This window comes from Drosophila erecta, unplaced genomic scaffold, assembly GCF_003286155.1.
Source record: "Drosophila erecta strain 14021-0224.00,06,07 unplaced genomic scaffold, DereRS2 tig00000092-arrow-pilon, whole genome shotgun sequence".
NCBI classification, from domain to species: Eukaryota; Metazoa; Arthropoda; class Insecta; order Diptera; family Drosophilidae; genus Drosophila; species Drosophila erecta.
Window position 1 is genome coordinate 13,702,190 of NW_020825207.1, and position 19,306 is coordinate 13,721,495.

Consider the following 19,306-nt stretch of genomic DNA (forward strand, 5'->3'; position numbering starts at 1 on the left):
AGTTTGTTTTGGTGTTTTAGTGTTTGTAGAGTGTCCTCCGCTAATTGCTCATTAATATTCAATTGCCAGCAGCTTTTGTTCAATTATTCAAGCGCAAGCTTTTCACCAGAGAAACAAATTGTCAGTCGCCTATTCTTTTCCCTCCGATTCTACACATTCCCTATATGTGTTCAACAATGCAAATAAAAGAGGACATACGAAGTATGCAAATATTTAAATTCCAGCTTATTTCATGTTCTGAACGCGGGCGTGAAATGAATAACATTCAATGCATTTTTTTATCTGCGCAAAAGCTGAACAAAAAATAGAACCTAAAAGTGAATGGCAAAAGTCGAATGTGCACATACTCTGGTTTGAACTGCACATTTATATTAAAGTGTTTCTCATTTGGATACATAAAGTTTTAAAAATAATTTATTTAAATCTTTATTTGTTTATTTTTGTACTATTTCCTTGATATAACACGCTAATCTCCCTTTGAATAGTTGGCAAAATCACTACCTTTTCAGAGTGAACTGCCATTTCCATTTCCTATCAATGGAATTGAACTGATAAAAGAGCTGTTCTTTTTTTGTTATTGGTTGGCTTAAAGTTTTGGCCAGTAAAAAATAACAAATTGAAGCTTAAACGAAATAACAAACAAATACGCGAACAAATGTTGGACACGTCGGGCATCAAATAGAATTGTAATTTGATTAAATATTCCAATGCAACCAGAATGATTGATCCACGTTAGCCGCCGCAAGCGCATAAAACATTTAAACTGTATACTTTTGGGTAAAAAATTTAAGTCGCGTCCTTGAAGGAATTAAAAGGAGTTTGTTGCAACAATGCCTCGGCACGGTATAAACTATATGGAGCGGAATTGTTGGCTTTTAATTACTTTTGAGCATCGTTGTCTGGCAGCTCACTGCCCGTATATATCTCAATATTTTCCTTAATGTCAGGACGACGGCACGATAATAAATTTCCCCGGACAATATCCTGCATTTAAATAACACTTCCTGCACCACGTCTAGGCCAAGGCATCCGTCCATGTCCATACGTCAGTCCCAATGCGCTGCTCGACGTTTTCCAGACAGTGAAATGAATTTATTTGCCGCCGGGCCCCATAACAACAGGAAAAACTGAAGTTCAGTAACTGCACTCTGGTGCTCGACCAGTTGATTTTTCGCCGAATGGCGTGCAGAAGGCACTTTGCTTCATTACTGTGTGTATACGCCGCCACTCGTCGAGATATCCTGTTCAAAGGCCTCTGCGCTGCCTTCATTCCGGGCGCCCAAAAGTGTGCTACGGATTTTTGTTTACTTTGGTTAGCCCAGTGAGTATGGGCGTCTTTGGCACACAATAACAATTTATGAGCCAAAGCTGGGGTACGGCACAAGTCTGGCATAAATTTAAAATGTGCCACAACTTGACATGCTTTTTGTACTTCCACTTTCTCCCTTGCCAGCGGCACTTTTACTTTGCCACATGCAGGTGTGTTCGCAGCTGCATCTGCGCTCTCCGCTTCCCCTGCATTATGCATTATTCAGCTTTCAGGATGCAGTTTTAAGAGGGTGTGGCGGCCACTTTTCACACTCCTCGATCAATTAGGCACGGCACAACAAAAGGACAGGGCCGTCGAACAGGGGGCCCTCTAACAAACTATTTGTGTATAAAATAAGAAAGGGTTTTTATCAAAATATTTACTTGATTAATTATTTTTGGCAAGCATCGAGTTTCAATTATTAGGTACCACTTTCGATAAGCATGCAGAACACATGGATCTACTGGTGCTCACCAATCTTACGACTTTCATGGGTTATAAGCATAATGTATTTGAATGAGAACCCCTCCCCAACATCTTGTTGATTCGCCTCTGCGCGGAGGGCGGAGGGCGGAGGGGGGAGGGAGTACTCCCTTAAAGGATGTGCCATTTCAGCAGCATCAGCCCCCTTAGAAGATGGCCAGCAGACAAGAAGGCTCGAAGCCGAGGCTGACGCCTCCCCCATAAAGATGATTTTACGCTTTTGCGCACAATTTGCGAATATAAAAAAGATGTATGAATATGTGTTCCAGTGCCAAGATGCTTGTGTGTGTGTGTGTGCGAGTGTAAAGGTAGCAGCGGCTCAAAGATTTGTGTGTCGACCACGTGTGCGACGTGATTTCTTTCTCATGCAAATAAACGTGTAGCAAATGGAGGGGGCTCTGATTTTGAAGGGGTGAAAAGTGGTACTGAATTTGTATTTAATACAGGCAAAGTCAGCAGGATCTCTCTCGCCTGCATATTGATAAAAATGCTAAAAACGCTTTAACTTCAAGGATAAGAGCAATTTAAGCTCAGAGATATGTTAAGGCTATACTGTACTTTATACTTATTTTCATTACAGAATGGTAAGTAATGTAGTGCACTTGGCTTAAACCCTTTAGCCGTGTAACTTTCAACCCGCTTTTTATGCACTTCTGCTCTCTTTCCGCTGGTTTCCTTTGAGTCCTGAAATGCCATTTAATTCTTTAGTTTCTGTAATAGCCCCCATCTTAATTGGCCTCACCACAGTGCTGACTGACAGTCCGTGTTTCCCCGCTTGAAATTTAAACCACCTGCACCGCAGGCGGTCTGGCACACACTTGACCTCCATGGAAAGCCGCATCCATCCCGCTGACCCCTCGAATCCTTCGGGTCCACCGCAACCACTTAGCACAGGTTGACGCCCCGGTGAGGGCTTTGATTAAAAATTTATTAATATTAAACTTTGCGCACGCATTGACAGGCACCGCCAACAACAACAGCGGGAAATGGAAAACGCAACAATATATATATATACGAATATATACATATTCATCCAACTAGCAGCTACTTTGCATAATTGCAAATATAATCGCCCCAGACGGTGGACAACAACTCGACGGGTGGAAAAATGTGGGTGGCGTTGGCTTTAATTAAGTTGTTAATATTAATGGGAAAATTTTCAGCTCCCGGCGGCCTGATGTTTGATTTTCATTTTGTTATTAATCAGCCTTTAATATATTTAATTAGGTTTTCTGCGCTGCCCGCCGAGCTAAATATGTTGAATATTTCAATAAACAGTGAGCGAAATAAAGCCCCAGGGAGATTCCTCGAGTCCGCTGGGTGCGGCCAATAATCGTTATTGAAAATAGCAATCCAACAGATTAAGCGAGCAGCAGCAGCCCGCAGGACTTTTTACTCTGGTTGGGATTGGCTGCTGATGGCTGGCGATGGGTTGGGGGCCAAACATTATTACCATGGCGTCCAAGAAACTTTTATCGACATTTAAAGCAGAGTCCAAAGTTTCATTCCCATCTCCAATGCAAACCAACCCCCCCCCAAAAAAAAACAACCAGAACCAAAAAAAAAAGAAAATGGCAAACTTTTGCTTCTGAGAAATTTTTTTTCAATTTGCTATTGGGGAATTTCGTTTTCTTCGCCTCGTGTTGTGTTTTATATTGCAAAATTCTTGCCTCGTTTTCATTCTTTTTCTCTATCCCATCGACGGAGAGCTTCATTGGCATAACCCCCGAGGCCTCGTTCCCTTTTCACCGCCCTCATATGTTTGACACTAACAGATGGCGTGGGGCAGATGGTCGTGGTCCTCGTTTTCCCAAATTTCCCACTCATTCTGCCTCGATCATGGACGGTCACTTGTCATCTTGAGTGGTCGCTCATTTGTCTGCACAGCTTTTGGAAATTCGCACTTTATTTACGCAACATGCTGTCCCGAGTCTTGCTCCCAAAAGTCCTGCGAGTCCTGCGAGTCCTTGTCCCATGGCCCTGCCCCTCTGTCCCGCCTGGCCAATTCAATTTTTCATCTTTGCTTCCACGGCAGAGCGTTTATCTTTTGATTTGTGTTTTGGCTTCTCCGCTCCCTTCGTGCTCAAGTGTTTACAAATGAATTGCTGTCTTGCTTGTTACACTTTTTCGCAGGACCTCAGGTTTTTCCGGCTCCGGTTTTTGTTTTCCCTCTTTTTTCTCCGAGTAGGCAGCGGCAGCCCCACCAAATGACTCGAGTGAGTTGCGCTTCCGGCCGTTTTCGAGCTTGTTGGCTGCAAAACGTTTCAATTGAATGGACTGACTTTGAGGTGCGAAGCCATCACATGCCGCCAGCCAAATCAGCCATCGACCCGGCTCATTTGCATGCGTTTGAAATTGAAAAGCGGGCTCGCCTGCAAAAGTCCCAAAAGAAGACCCCTTAAAGTCAACTTTAAGTACAGACAAATAGCCGCCGGCCTGGGCAACTACAATCGTTTTGGAAAAGTGGCCAAGTCCGAGTCCCCAAAGTCGGAGATTGCTGAAATTGAGGGCCTATTGTACAAGCCGGTTTTGGCTGTCTTCCAGCCATTGTCAACTCATTTTAGGTTTATGTGCAGTATGCAGTATATTCGTATGTTTTCGATTCACTCAAAGAAATCAGTTACATGATAGTTATTTTCTCTTTTGCCTTATATACTCCATATTGCCTTAGCCAGATTTTCAGACTTCCATCACTGTAGCCCCGGTATCTTACAGTGTAGGTCCGACGGGAGATCTCCGCTGCTGAGCTGCTTAATGTGTGTGCGCTCATGTCGACGGAGGCGATAGCCGGGCTGCTTTGAATCTGGCGCCTGGCGCTCGTAAAACCGGAATATTGGGTGCCCAATGGGGGCGATGGAGGTTCTGGACGGACTCTGGAGGGAGGGGCTGCCTCCGAAGGGGAGCTGCACTTTGTGGTTGTGTGCAATTAAATAAAATCGACTTGTGCAGCTAGTGCCTGGCATTACGCCACGCCATCCGCCACCCACCACCCACTGCAGAGCACCCACCCCACGAACGTCCTTGTCATTGTTTGCTGATGCTGATGCTGTAGTTGCAGTTGTAGTTGTAGTTGCCGAGCTGCACTCAATGTTTATGAACAGTTGCGCTCGGCAATTGTCGTTTTTACTGCCAATGCCATGAAGTTTTAAGAGGCAGCCATTTCTGTTGCACTTGTTGTTTGTGTGTACTCGCTTCCAGAGAACTCTGCGATTTTCCAGGGGAGCGTATGCAAATCAATTGCTGGAGCACTACTTCTGACACAATCACTTCGCATTAGCTACTTTTCCCACCAGCCGAAGTTCAAGGCACCGGCTCTCGTGTGTTGGCCAACAAATGGCAGCATGATGTGCAAATAAGAATATGTTGGCCCAAATGCGGATGGCCAGAATGACGATGGCGGAACAAAGAACGTCCTCAACCGCAAATCCTGACCGAGGTGTGTTTCATTAAGTTCAGCAAACGCTTCTTTATTGGCCTTATATCATGACATATTGATATGTGCATTTGGTTGTCTAGCTAGGCTTTCAACTTTCAGTGAAAAATAAGCTATAGTTGCATACTTTTATCGTATTTTATTTATTTATGAAACGTCTCCCTGTGGAAATCAAATGTATCCCAATTGAATGCCTCTGATCATCTTATTCCTACATATTGTTATTTTATTTTACTTGCTTGCTATTTATTGAACAGCTCTCGTAAAAATTTCAATGCAGCACTGGCATTTTATGCGCTAAACAATACAACCAACACGCACACAGACACAAACGCACACAGTGTGTGCTCGCACACACACCAACAAACGGCAAAGCCATAACAAATGAAAAGCAAACTTGTGGCTTGACATTGATGAATGCACGATGAGATTTATGCTCTGCCCCTGAGATTGTGTGTGTGTGCGTATCTGCGTTCTCACTGTCTCACTGACTTTATCTCAGTGTGTGTGTGTGTGTGTGTGTGTGTGAGTGCGTGTGTAACACTCGCACACGCACACATAAAAGTTCCGTCTGGCAGAAATAAATGTTAAGTATACGCATAATAAGCGCCACACTAGGTTGTTGTTCCTGCCGTTCACCTACCCATTTTCCACCCACTTTTCTATCCTCCTGAGCCTGTGTGTGTATTTTACTCATTTACGCACTTTAAGTCGCTGGCTCAACACATTCCTCCTCACATGTGTGCGCTACTGGCACTTCTCTGTTTGCTCGGCGACCTAAAAAAGGAGACTAGGAAGAGAAACACTCACACAGCCAAGGAAGCTCAGAGCAGGCGCCACACTTATGCGATGGCTTTTCCAACTATCCGATTCCCTTTGAAGGAGAGACGCCACTAGAATCAATTTGTTGGTTCATCAAGGGAAAACATTAAAGATATTACGAATGCTTAAAATAATGTACAACGAAATTTATAAAACGCTCGAATAATAAATGTGCTTAGAACCATAGGAAGCTAATGAAATTATTTACTAAGGAATTAGAAAGGGAGGATTTCATTTAGTGTCTTCCACTTTCGTTGTGACTTTGCCGGCGTTTCAGTTTCAGTAGTTTCTGTTCCGGCGCTTTTATTTTTAATTGTTTGTTTATTTGCCCGACGTGGCCAAGAGCCATGGACTGCTGGAGTGCCAGGTAGTAGTGTTCTAGGCTTTGGAAAGCTTTGTGGCTCTGGCTCGGTTCGGCCAAGGCTCTAATGCCAAGGCTTAGCATTTGGCTCTGGCATGGGCTCTGATTCAGCTGATTATTGGTTTTTTCTGGCAACCGGCGAGCTGCAATTGTTGCTCGAGCACTTGACTTGACAGTTTTAATCGCATTATTATGCAATGGTGGATCGGAAGCGCAGGAGCTGGAAGGCAATTAATGCCAATTGCCAGGACCTTGACCTGGGCTTCCAAGTCCAAGTGCAAGTGCAAGTGCAAGAGCGCAGCCAACTAGACTTCATTGTCTCTTTGGGCAGCGGTGAGTTAAATGGCAAATGGCAAATGGCAAATGTCAAATGGCAGCTTTACCTTAGATCCAAATGGATCTGCCTGTGCGTTTGAGTTATACGTGTGTGTATGAACTGTATACTTAAGCTAAGTGCAGACGATGTGCATTAAGAGCCGCAGCTTGTTACCTGCCGGAGCAATTAACGCTCCAGCAGCAGTAATTACATAAGCAGCACACACACGTGGGGAGTGCTGGGGAACAGAAATTAATTAAAATGCAGTTAATGGGGCTGCCGCCCACTTCAGCTTGTTTCGTTTTAATGGTTTATTTTATGGAATGGCAGTCTTGAGTGCTATTAACAAAAAATGCAAGCAGAACTCAAATAAAATGTGATGCAAGCTTGCAAATAAAAAATAAAGTAAAGTGGCTCTTGCGTTGCGTATACGCCGCGTATACCTTCTGCCAAATTCCTACCACTTTTTATTTGCATTACTCCACCAGCTGCCTTTTCCCCGCTCACTCGAGTGCACTTTGCTTAATTGATTATCCTCGAGATGGGAGGGGAAAATGCGAATAAGGTAAACACTCAACGTTTTTCCACTAATTCACTTGGACAGCAGCTACAGTAAATCCGAGTCTTTGATATGTGACATAGTAGCTGAAAAGTACTACTTAAAAAAACATTGTTTTATGCTATAAAAGTCAAGTAAACTCTTCGTGTAATACATACTTGCATAACTCTGAGCACAAAGGCCCAAGCTTAAATACCAATTTTAAGCACCTTAGATTATTCAGAAAACTTTCGGTATAAGCCTATGAGCCATCATCATTTAAAGTGCTACCACTTTGTAGACTGCAAAGCTTATCGAATGGGTTGTGCTGATTCACATTTACAGATTTAAAGTATCGCTCGAATATATGTATTTCAAATAAGAGCCTTATAACTTTAGCTTTTAGCCGTTTTTAGGGCTTAACGGGCAGGTGCAAATTCGACTCTTCTGCGGGAATTTCGCCAGTCTCTCAGTTTAATTGCAGCAGGTCCAAAGCGGGAAATCCCACAAAAGACGGCCTGAAAACCAGTTGAATCACACACAGGAAAAGGGGCTTAAAGAAAAGGGTTGCGATTGGGGGCTTGGGGAAATGTATAGGGTGCGGATTGACTTGGGGCTTCCATCATAAACAGCCGTCCCCATTGAAAAGTGGGCAGGGTTCGGTTTTTGGGCATTCAGCCTTTTCTGCTATTATTAAAATGTTTGGCTCATCGTCCTTTTCATCTCTCTCTCTGTTTGTGTCTGTGTTCGGTTTTCATTATTTTTTTTTGTTTAACTGCTGCGTTTATGCCAGGCAAACATGCTTTATGTCTTCTTTGGCTTATGTGTTTGTGTATAAAAATATATATATATAAATCTGTGAGTTTGTCTGCATTACGAGTGCGCGTATTTTTCGTAAACATTTTGAGTTCTGATATTTTGTCCCCTTTTTTTCCGTATGCTCCACTCCAGGGAATCCACTGTGTTTATTTCGCTGTATTTTTATTTTTTACTTTTTTAAGGGCTTCCTTTGATTAGGCGCTCTGTGTGTTCTGCCTGCTGATGATTTCTCTCAGCTATAAATTATGTGCCGTGGGGATATATGAGTTTTGCCAGCCACCGGAATGCTCACTTCTTATCCTTGGGGACCACAATGATCCTTTTGGGGGGACCTCATACAAGTGGAAATTTGCATGGGGCGGAAGTACTTCAAATTAAAAACCGAATTCCTGTCATACGTGAAATATCTTTGCAAAGAAAAATATCTAAACACTTGGTAAACAATTCGACAAGTCAGCGGGGACATCTTGGAATGCGTTTTTCACGGTTTGAACAGGTGTGTGTGTTTTTCCTGTTCTTTTCTCCAGCTCTCCAAGGACCATAAAACGCAATAATAACGCACATGAAGCATATTTTACACATGTCTTTGTCGCATTTATCACAATCAGCATGGGCAAAATGTAGAAGTTAGAGATGTTCCCCAACCCCCGACTGCAAAATACTTAAGCAAACACGTCGCATTTTGTGAACTTTTATTACATTTTTTGCTGCTGCCTAAATGTGCTCGCCAATTGTTTGTCCTGAGTTCCTTCTCCATGCCATTTCACTCTCCGGTAATGTGGCAAAGTTTTAATAACTTGGCCCTGTGTTCATGCACAGGTGAATAATAAACATGTTGACAGTCATAACGTTCCAAGGGGGCACTGGTTCAACACATGTCAACATGTGACGCCAAATGATATCCTCAGGTGTGTCGCAGACGAGGGAAGGAATCTGCGTTCAGGTAAGCGGCCAAGTCAATAACCAAGGGCCTCGGGCTGATCGTTGTTATACTAAATGAATTTATGCGTCGATTATTTTCTTATTTATAATGGGAATTCGGTTGAGGAGGGATAATAAGCAGGGTATGCATTGTTTTACATATTAGCTATAATTCACTTATATAACGATTTAAAATTGTATAAAGAAGTAACTTCTCCGATTTTTATTTGAAGTACCAAATATTTGATAAACTAACGAAATGCGTCATCTTTTTCAAGGTATAACAACTTATAATCTTTAGGTACGGTATATCTATCTAATCAATTTGCAAACGTAAATATGTTTGGCCTGCACTTATGATGTTTCAATGAAACATTCCTTGGATTTGTGAATTGAGCTATTGGATAGCAAAGCATTGAAACGAAATGGCAAAAACTTGAGCTCACACGTCGTATGAGTAATGTGCATAGCGCAGCTCGCATTCCAGGCATTGATTGAATGTTAAAGAACCGGTTACGCATGTTGTTCTTACTCCCCTCCTCTACATGCCTGAAAAATCAATTGCTTTTGATGGGCGCACACACATCGCTCATACGCAACGTGATCCAGCCACGCCGACAAACGCAATTTGCGATTGCAGGCATCGATGCTGGAGCATCTGGAAACGGATGAAACTCGTCCATGGGCGCAGTGCAGTTGCAGATTGATTAGTTGCGTTACCAGGCTACAAGGAAAATGCATGGGAAATGGGGGAAAAGCGGAGAAGGGGGCCGTTAAGGTTAGTGAGAGGCCCGTGCGAATGGTGAAAGCACTTGGAACGCGTAAAGCAATTAACACGCAATTACCATTTCCACTTTGCCATGTCACAGTGTTGACATTTCTCACGATTCATTCTCGCTTTTCCCCGGCTTTCCCCAACCGTATATCTATCCTGCATATGGTAGTGCGTGTGTGCAGGGGCGTGGGTTGGGCAAAATGTGGGCTGTAAGGGGGCGTAATTGGCAATGTGTCTGTGCGTGAAAACGCCACGACCACGTTGTCGCAATACAATAAAAAGGGAGTAAAAAAATGGCAGAGGCGGGAAAAACGCCAGTCACCGAAAGATTAAATGCTCTTTTTGACAGGTGAGTAAATGACACCCTAATAGGTATACTATAATAAGTTCATTATGTTTGGCGTTCGGAAAAACGAAGACTTTTGCTGGCAATTTGGAAAGCTTGTTCAAAATTTATTATTGTAATAGAAATAGTGTTAATAAGAATTTAGAAATTCTATACTATAAAATAAGCTTTTGTAATTTGTAACATATTTTCATTATTTCAACAATACCCGATGTGAGAGCAAGCGCTTAAAAAGGGAAACCCTCCGCTGGAGAACGGGAAAATGCTTTTGGCTGTAGCTATATGTCAAAGCGAACAGATAACAAATGACAGGACACTTCCTACAGCCATGGCCAAAGCCGAAAAGTGTTGGTCAAAATGATTTGCTGGCATGGCTCGGCATGGCGACAGCGCTTGTGGCCCTGATTGTTTTTGCTGCTCGTTTGCTTAGTTGTCCAACTGAAATCACTCAAATTGTCACTTGCCTCAATAATTAACATTAATGCGTGCCCCGAATCGCTGGCGACTGCCAACATAAATAAGTTGGCCAAAAGGCGCTGCGCATCTCCGACAATTGCCATCTGTTTGGGTTTTTCGTCGGCGGAGTGTGGGTATCATCAACAACATGTTTGCTTTTTAATTAATTTGTTTACTCGCAGCCAAATCGAGCCATAATTAACTGAAATGTCTTTCGTTGCCTGCGTGGCGGCGCAATTAAAGCCAAACTTTTGGCCCACTTTGAAGTCTCAGTTAAGTTTACCTGATTACCAGGCTAATTTGGGGAGAACTTATTCAAAAATCCAAGTTTCTTGAAATTACATCAAATGTCGAACTTCGAATTTTTAAATGTTTTTTTACAGCATCTATTTTTATTTATTTGATAATACGTACCAAAATCCTTCATTGTGAATAGCTATAAACTTCAAATGTGTTTAGCTGCACTTACTATAAGTTTGGTTATTTTTGGGCAATATCAAAAGTAAAGTAGAATACATAAAATTATCACCGTGCTGTTAAGCTTACATAATAAAATGTTTGCTCACCCATTTAGACGGGTATTTCGATGGTCGATCCATTCTCGTACTTTATTTATCAGCCATAATTTTCGGTGGCAGGCCGTAAAAAAGCAAAAGTTTTGTTGACCATAAAACATCGAAGAGAAAGTTTGTGCATATTTATGTAAGTAGAATACAGGAGGGTGTGTGGGTGTGTGTGTGTGGAAAAGCGTCGAACTGTGCTTCAGCAACAACAATATGGAGCGAAGTAAAGTGGATGCTGTTGGTGTAATTTGCGCTTCTAGTTTTGTTAATTTTACGGCTTCGCTCTTACTCTTTCTTGGTGTGAGTATGCGTGTGCTTGCCTGTGTGTGTGCTTGTGTGTGTGAGTGTGGGAGCCATTAAATTTTGACATATGCTACAGGCAGACATAGCGTATTGCGTCTCACTCTGGCCCACTCTTTTTGCGGATTGCAATTTACGAGCTCTTTCTCTTTTTGGCCATTTTACATTTGGTAAAACAAACACGTTTCCATTAAAAAGTCTGCGTTTGATGGCGAGCCAAGAAATTCGGCGTATGTAGGATGTTGATGAAGACTGTCGGCGGCAAACGGGTGTACAAGCGCGTTGGTCCTTTCAATAGGCGTGGCCCACAGAGCTCAAGGTCAACCGTTTTGGCACTGCGACTTGTGCCAAATTACGGCAGCAGAAGGGTGGTGCAAAAAAAAGCACTTTTTGCATACTTGATGTGATGTTGCTGTGCCCCACGAATGAAGAATTGATGAGGCATAACGTTGGGTCCGCAGCACCACCCCGTTTTCCCAACCCTTTTTGAATTAGCCCCACAAGCTAGGACATGAGATGTCTGCATTGATACAAGCAATTACCTTTGGCAACAATTAGTCCTGGCTTTGAAATGACCCTGCTCGTGCACCTGTTACAGCGGCAATTAGTCGAATCAATTATATATATATAGACTCGAGTAATTGCCAGGGTTTTAGCTGCGCTTTGCAGCAGTCGGAGATGCGGAACGTGGGTCAGAGGAATTTATCCTTAAAGGACGTCCGAAAAGCAAGCAATGCTTTAAATTATGCATGGAAAATGCTAACAAACACGAGCTCCACAACGAAATGCGAGTGCAAATCTGTGGGCGGGCAGGTGAGGGAAAAGCGTTGGAAAAGCGAAGGAAAAGTGGAGGAAGCTGAGACGTTGGGCAAGTTCAAATCGCAGCAGATCCGTTTTGGAATCTCGTTTTGCAGAGCTTTCACTTTGGCATGCTCCCATTTTGTTGCTGGCCAGGAAATTGGGCACGAAGCGATGTGAATTTATTTATGTCATTTTGCATCTGTGGGCGTGTGTCGGTGTGTCGGTGTGTGGGTGCATGAGCCTGTAGACGATAGCATCCTCGAAAGGGACTCATTCACATTAGAAGCGAGATAAACATTTTGCCCTGGTTAAAGTATTTGTATCATATTTGCCTCCAACTCAAAAGACATTGGACAAATTTTTGCCTGAGAGCCCTGGGGCGACTTATCCTCTACTAGGACATCTTACTCCCGTAATGCTACGTGCGAATCTCCAGCTCCACAAGACTCTTGATTGTGGTTTCGTCTTTCTAATTTGGACAAAGCTCAGGTCGTGCTGTTTGCGGTTAAGGTAATTCCACTTTCCCATGAAATTTATACGAAATTAGAAAATTGAATACGCCCAAAATCGGAGTCAAAGCCAGAAGGCGAGGAAAATAAGGCAAAAGAATGGGCGTTGCGGATTGGAAAATTTAATTTGCAACGGCCGAAGAACTTTCTCCACCGACGGGCAAAAGAACGAAAAAAGGAATGAAAATGGTTTTGAAAAAAGCGAATAAAAAAGAGAAAACAAAATCAACTGACAAATCTGCACACAATACGAGGACATTGTCATCCTGCTCATTGCTCGCCTTTTCCCCATTTTCCTTATTTTCCCACCAAGTCTGTCCGGGAAAGCAGCCTTGGCTTATTGCTTGAGGTTTTTCCTCCTTGGCTTTTTTTCGTATTGCCGGTTTTAAAGAGCCGTCTTAGCCGACGCTTGCTTTTGGCCATCTCCGACTGTTGCCGCTCCCTTTGTTCTGGCATTCGTTCTCATTTGGCCAATTTTTCCAGGGCTTTCCTTCTCCGCTGCCATGGATGCTGCCGTGCTAAACCAAATTTCAATTATTTTGTTTGTTGCCATTTTCATTGCGTTTCGCTTTCATAGTCGCCGCCTGCCAGCGTGTAACAATGCGTCGAGCGGCAACTTCAAGAAGCAGGGCCACAAAAATGGAACGAAAAATGGAAAATTGCTTATAATACAAACACTCGCTCACACACACACACACACCCAAAACATAAACTGGCCATAGCAGTCACAATGTGGAGCGACCATTGTCCGCAGCCAGAACCCTTGCGACCGCCTCTGGCATCCATTCCTGCCAGCCACCCACCGCAACACCACCCACCCGTCGTCCTTTCTATCCACCATATTTTGCGGTTTTGTTTCGCGCTATTTTGCGAAGGCAGCGCCCCTTTAAGCGACATTAAACTGTTCCAGTGACATAATGAACTGGCCATTGCACGGTGGAAAACGGCACTTGAGTGGGTAATTAAGTCGCGTTTAATCGACTTCCGATATGTCCTGCTCGCTGGGATCCTTTTTATATACCGCTAAAACTGTTACTCAGAAACTCTGCACTTTGCATTGCTCAATTTGAAAATAGAAAGGTCCTTTTCATGTGACCATATCAATGAATTCCAGTACATTCAACTTGAGCTCTGCTTTAATCAATATATTAGTTGTACTTTTCTCGAAACCTTAGTTGGCTTATCTTTTTTTCAGTGCACTGGCTGGCACTATTTGCTGCAGGAACAGCAGCAGGACCATCGATGCGTGTAGCCTGTGCTTTGATGTGTGTGTGGCTGCCATGGGTGCCATGGGAGCCATGGGTTCCACCATGTCCTCTGTGTCCTGGCAGCACTCTGCTACCCCTGTCAAATGCAGCCTTTTGTGTACATTTCGCTGGCTTTGCTGCCATCTCGCTTTCAATTCAGTTCTATGTGCTGTTGCCTTTTTGTTTTTCCATTTCGCATTTTTTTATGTCACATATACGCGGCTGCTAGGCCAATTCGTTTTGGTATGAGCCATGCTTAAAATACCAAAACACCAGACACTCGGCGGACTTGTTCTCAAATTGAAACTTGATTATGTACTCACAGACGGAGGGACATGTCTCTGACCCTCCGGCATTATCTGTGCATCCATAGTCCGGGGAGCTCTGTCCATTTCATTTGGCCCAGCTACATCGCGCTTGGCTGCATAGTAAATATTTTGCTTAGCCGGGCTTTGACACCAGCTGACACGCAAACGCCGTGGCAAAATATAAATAAGTCGCCACTGCCCCTCTGATAAACTAAGCTCCTGATGTATATAAACAAAGATGTATCTTTGGGTGCTGCTCTTTAAAGTCAGTCACATGGACTTGTCTGAAACGTGAAGAGCTTGCTTTTATGGCAGAGTGATGTAGATTCTTCTGGGATTTTACGCTGAGCATACTTAAGCTTCACTCTAAATTTTAGTGGCATGACCGCAACGCTCATACGTTATCTGGTATAAGTATTTAGTCTGGTTTAACCTCTTTCAAATAAAAATCCTCAAATAAAACAAAATAAATGTATAAAAATTGAATTTACAACTTCAAATTTGATGGGCTTATGCGTTTATTGGCTGAAATTATTGGTAACAAGAGCTTAAGTCAGGTTCCATTGCTGCTGTTCTGACAATAGAAAATGTTTCGGCAACAAATTGATCAAAAACATCCAAGCATCCGATCCGAGTGCTCCAGTTTCTGCCATTCAGTCAAAGGTCGAAAATATATTTCTTCTTCGATACCCGCTGGAATTTAATATTGTTTTCTCCACTTATAGTCGGTTTGAATACAAATTCGCATTCTAGTGTCAGCCGAGTTTGCTTTGCAGTGCTATGCTGACAGCTGCCTTTCAAATGCAAAATATATTACCCGTTTGCTTTTTATTTGAATTCTAGTTGGCCCTATTTAATGGTATCGGTTGTGCTGCATTTTGCCGATGCCGGACTTCGGACTTTGGACTTTGGCGAAAACGTTTCTGCTGGAAATGTCTTTTTAATGAAGCCTTTTAGCCAGTCAGATGGGCAGCCTAATAAAGCCTGAATGGCACTGACCCCACCCACAAATTCCACCTTTTTGAGTGACGGCTCGTCGTCAGGTCGTTGGAGTTCTTAGCGTTGGTTTTTCTTATTTTTCCCTCGATTTTCCTGCGATATTCCCCTTTCCGGGGCTTTTATGAGCTTTCGCCGTTTGCTTTTCCCTTTTCAATAAATCGCAAATGGCAATGTGTCGTCCTCGAGGAGCCGAGTCTCGAAAATAAGAAGGCGAATCCTTGACGGGCCAAGTTTATGCAAAGTAGCTTTTAATATGTTTACGACAAAACATTTTTCGGCTGCTGCCGGTTACGCATCAGGTTAATGTCTACTCTTCGTCTCGCTTCAGCCAGCATTCCCAGTCCTCCCAGTCCTTCGAGTCCTTTCAGTCCTTTCCCCTTTATTGCACAATTTTTTAATAATTCCTGTCCCTTTTAAAGGCAGAAATATTAAACTTTACTGCTGCGGCCGCACATTTCCCCGGTTGGCGCAGCCATTTTATTGTAAATTATTTCACCGTAGCCACCTCAAAGTTGAAGTGGCTTTCCCATTAAAATGGAACGCTGGCGAAAATTAAATGTTAATGGAGTCGGATGTAGCAGCGCAAATATATCTTGTCCAATTTTTAGGTACACAATCTACACAATCCACGCGAATCCCAGAAAACGGTCCGTTGACAGTTCCATTTCCATTTGCAAAACTTGCACCAATTTTGTTGTTTTTTTGAAATTAATTAACATTTAAGCAGCTTAAAAGTTTCTGGGTCAGTGCCGAATTTAATATTAAACAATTCCAAGACTGGACGGAGAAGACTTAGGCTAAGCAGTCGTCTCAACTTTGGGCCAGCAAGTGGAAGTGGAAGGCGGTTTTCATCTGAATTTTTCGGGGCGGTTAATGCGGCGTATGCGTAATTTGCCGCTGGTCAAACACATGGCTGGCACAATTGTTTAATTTATGCCACAGCACGTTGGCCGCTGAGTCCATTTGATGGCTGCGAGGGATTAATGCAGCTCACCGACTGACTCATAAAACTCGGCTCATTGCCGCAGCCAACGCCCAAATGTAGGCAATAAAAAATTTTAAACCCTAAATTATGCACAGTGAGAGTAGAGATGCCGGCCCCAAGGACCTGTGCATTAGATTTGTGACCCAAAAGTCAGCCAAAGTTTCAAACATTGTTCGCATAATATAGGGAAAGTTGCACATAAAATAACACGCAGGGCAGGGGTATAAACATGGAGCTGGAGAGCGGAACGTGCCACTTTGCCACTTGATGATGAATGAAACACCTCGGTCATGTGTGTGCCTCGTTGACTGTGGTTATACTTGGGATCCAGCATGGGTTAAGTTACCGCACTCTCTACGCTCCTTATGGGGCTCACTACTTTGGGCCACGGCTTCAGTGGATACGTTAATCTTATTGCCAGTGTGAGAACAACTGCACGGGAAAAATAAGGTCCATAAAAAAAATAAATAATAAATGTTCCCCTAGTTTAGAAGTTTGACTCCGTTTCTGCTCACTTATAGTTTATACAGACTTTGTAGATGGCGCTAGAAATCACACCCATGAGTGAGCACATTTTTTTTCAGTGCTCGTTGCGTGTGCCTAAATAAAAGTAACAAATGTCGCCCGAAAAACTTAGCGCCAAAGGCGCATATTTTGTCAACGAAAAGCATGCCGAGGATTTTCCCAAACTCGCAGTAAAATCGAGCCAAGAAGCAGAGTTCCGGAACGCATGTGTGTGTGTGTGTGTTGGCCAAGTTTTGGTTCGTGAATTGAATGCAAAACTCGAAAGTTAAATAATGCACGCTTCGTAGGCAGGCGGCTGTGCGTATTTTTTTGTCAGTCTCTTAAATTTAATTAAAGAGACAGCCGGAGCAAATGCGATTACATCACAGAAAACTTTCAACTTTTGGGCCAAAGAAACGGCACCGAGAACTGCCAAAAGTGATTTGCACAGTTTGAAGGATTAGCAGGGAGCAGCTTAGGGGCCACAGCCACATCCGCATCCACATCCACATCCACATTCATATCCTCATCCTCATCCACATCCACATCCACATCCTTGAGCGGCTGCCCGACAATCTGGATCTTCGCCTGCAGCTGTCACTGGCTCACATAAATCTAAACATTCTGATGTTCTACACGCTGGCTGGCATGTCAGAAGCCGCCCGCAGCCAGCGAGCCAGGTGAGTGACTACCTTGGACAGGTTCCCCAGTTCCCGCAGTGCTGCTCCGAGCTCACACCGTGGCACCCTGGAAGAAAGTGGATGAGCGGCGGAGGGATGAGCCTGGTGGCTCTAGAACAACATATCTTTGCATACTTGATGGCGCATAATGGTGCAAAAAATTGTTTACATGCATAGAGCAACAGAAAATGTTTTGCATTTACATAATTTTTGACTTTTCAAGTCGCAGCGCATTTTTCGTAATTTCTCCACGTTGGCCTGTGCAATTTTGTGAACCGTGAGAATAATGGGAAAATTTCGTGAAATGAATGTTTCCCCCCGCGACTGCCAATCAAATATGCGTGGAAATTCTCCACGCAACAATTTGAATCCATCCAGTGGTGGACGAAATTAGACAGAAAGCCAATGAATCAGCGAAACCATTTTTATATCACTTAATGAGCAAATATCTATTTTGCGAGCATAGTTTCAGTTCTTTATTTGCTGTTGGTTTGCTTGGTTTCAATTTTACTCGGTTATAGTTTGCTAGTTTCATTACCTGAAAACTACTTTGACAACTCCTTGAACTTTTAGTTTGCATGTTGTTTCGCATATTAAAGAAGCCAACTTTCAACGTTCTTTGCTAATTTTCTCGACAAACTTGCAGCCAACAAATTATTTTTATTTTTCCTTTATGTTTGAAAAGCTCGAAGATACCCACTAAGCACATTAAATTGAATGAGTTCATATTTATTTGACAAGCACTTTGCCACATTTCAGTAGCTGCTCATTTTTAATTGTCTGTAAAATGTTTTCCCTTCATTATTTGTATTTTTTATTTTTATAACGAGCTTGTAACTATAAACTGCGCTGCCTTTTATTCCGACAAATTAAACACTGCCATGAAATTAGTTTTCATCTAATTAAACATATAATTTGTATGCCCAAAACAATTACTTTGCCAACTTTTCACATTTTTCATTTTGGACACTTGAACGCATCACATATGTAAGTATTTATTACAAATCGTACCCTCCCATTTTGTTTATATAGGTATTTCAAGTTATAAGTTGCTTAATAATTCTTTTTATACATTTTCAACTACTTACGTACATTTCAAAGTTCTGTTATAGCGTTGATATATAGTTTTCTCTATTCTCTGGAATTTTTTGTGCATTTTTCGCTGGCTTCTGCTGGCACTGGCATTAATTGAAAATGCCGCCAAAACTTTGTTTGCACCAAGCTCATGCTTCACACGCGCGCTGATAAGAGCGTTTAAAGTTGGCCAACACACACAAACACATACACCACCGCAAGCAGGGACACCACTACCGCCGCACACGGACACTGATTACTGATTGGGCCCACACACACACAGGGCCAGAATGGGCAGAAGTGGCAGAAGTGGCAAACGCGAGTCAGTCGCTCGGCCAGTGAGCTGATGCCATTGCCAAGATGCGAAAGTACGTCCAGTTGCGCGCTGTGCCATCGACAAACTGATGATAAACGAAAACTGTTTATCAGCAGCAAGCGTCCGCTGCCGCCGTTGGCAGCGACTGCGGCAGCGGCGGCTGCAGCGGCAGCGGCTACGTCACAGCCATGGCAGCAGTAGCGCCCGACGGCGTCCTCGTTGCTTCCCGGCCAACACGAAGTCCCGTTAGCGGGCTCTCTTAGCCCAGTGGAGACTTTCGCTCTGCCGCTCGTAAGTCTCCCGCTCTCTTAGCCGCCTTATCAGTTGTTGGGATAGGCTCGGCGGCCCACTGATAGGCGCTTTTGGCCATGTATCCAGCGACAGGTCCTTTCGACCCCCTTTTACTCTAGCCACCAGCCCTGCGAGTAAAAACGCAGCACA

General features: G+C 43.3%; 1 protein-coding gene across 3 annotated transcripts in view; it reads right to left on the reverse strand.

Moving 5' to 3' along the window:
* The window catches only part of LOC6547289 (5-hydroxytryptamine receptor 2A), a 56,874-nt gene extending 37,794 nt beyond the window's left edge, over window positions 1-19,080 (reverse strand). For 2 of the 3 annotated variants that reach the window (XM_026980848.1, XM_026980847.1), the window contains exon 1: window positions 18,564-19,080. The gene's annotated coding sequence lies outside the window, so the exon portion shown is untranslated. The remainder of the gene's footprint in view (window positions 1-18,563) is intronic. The other variant, XM_001974735.3, reaches the window with a different exon arrangement.
* Between the last annotated feature and the right edge of the window lie 226 nt (window positions 19,081-19,306).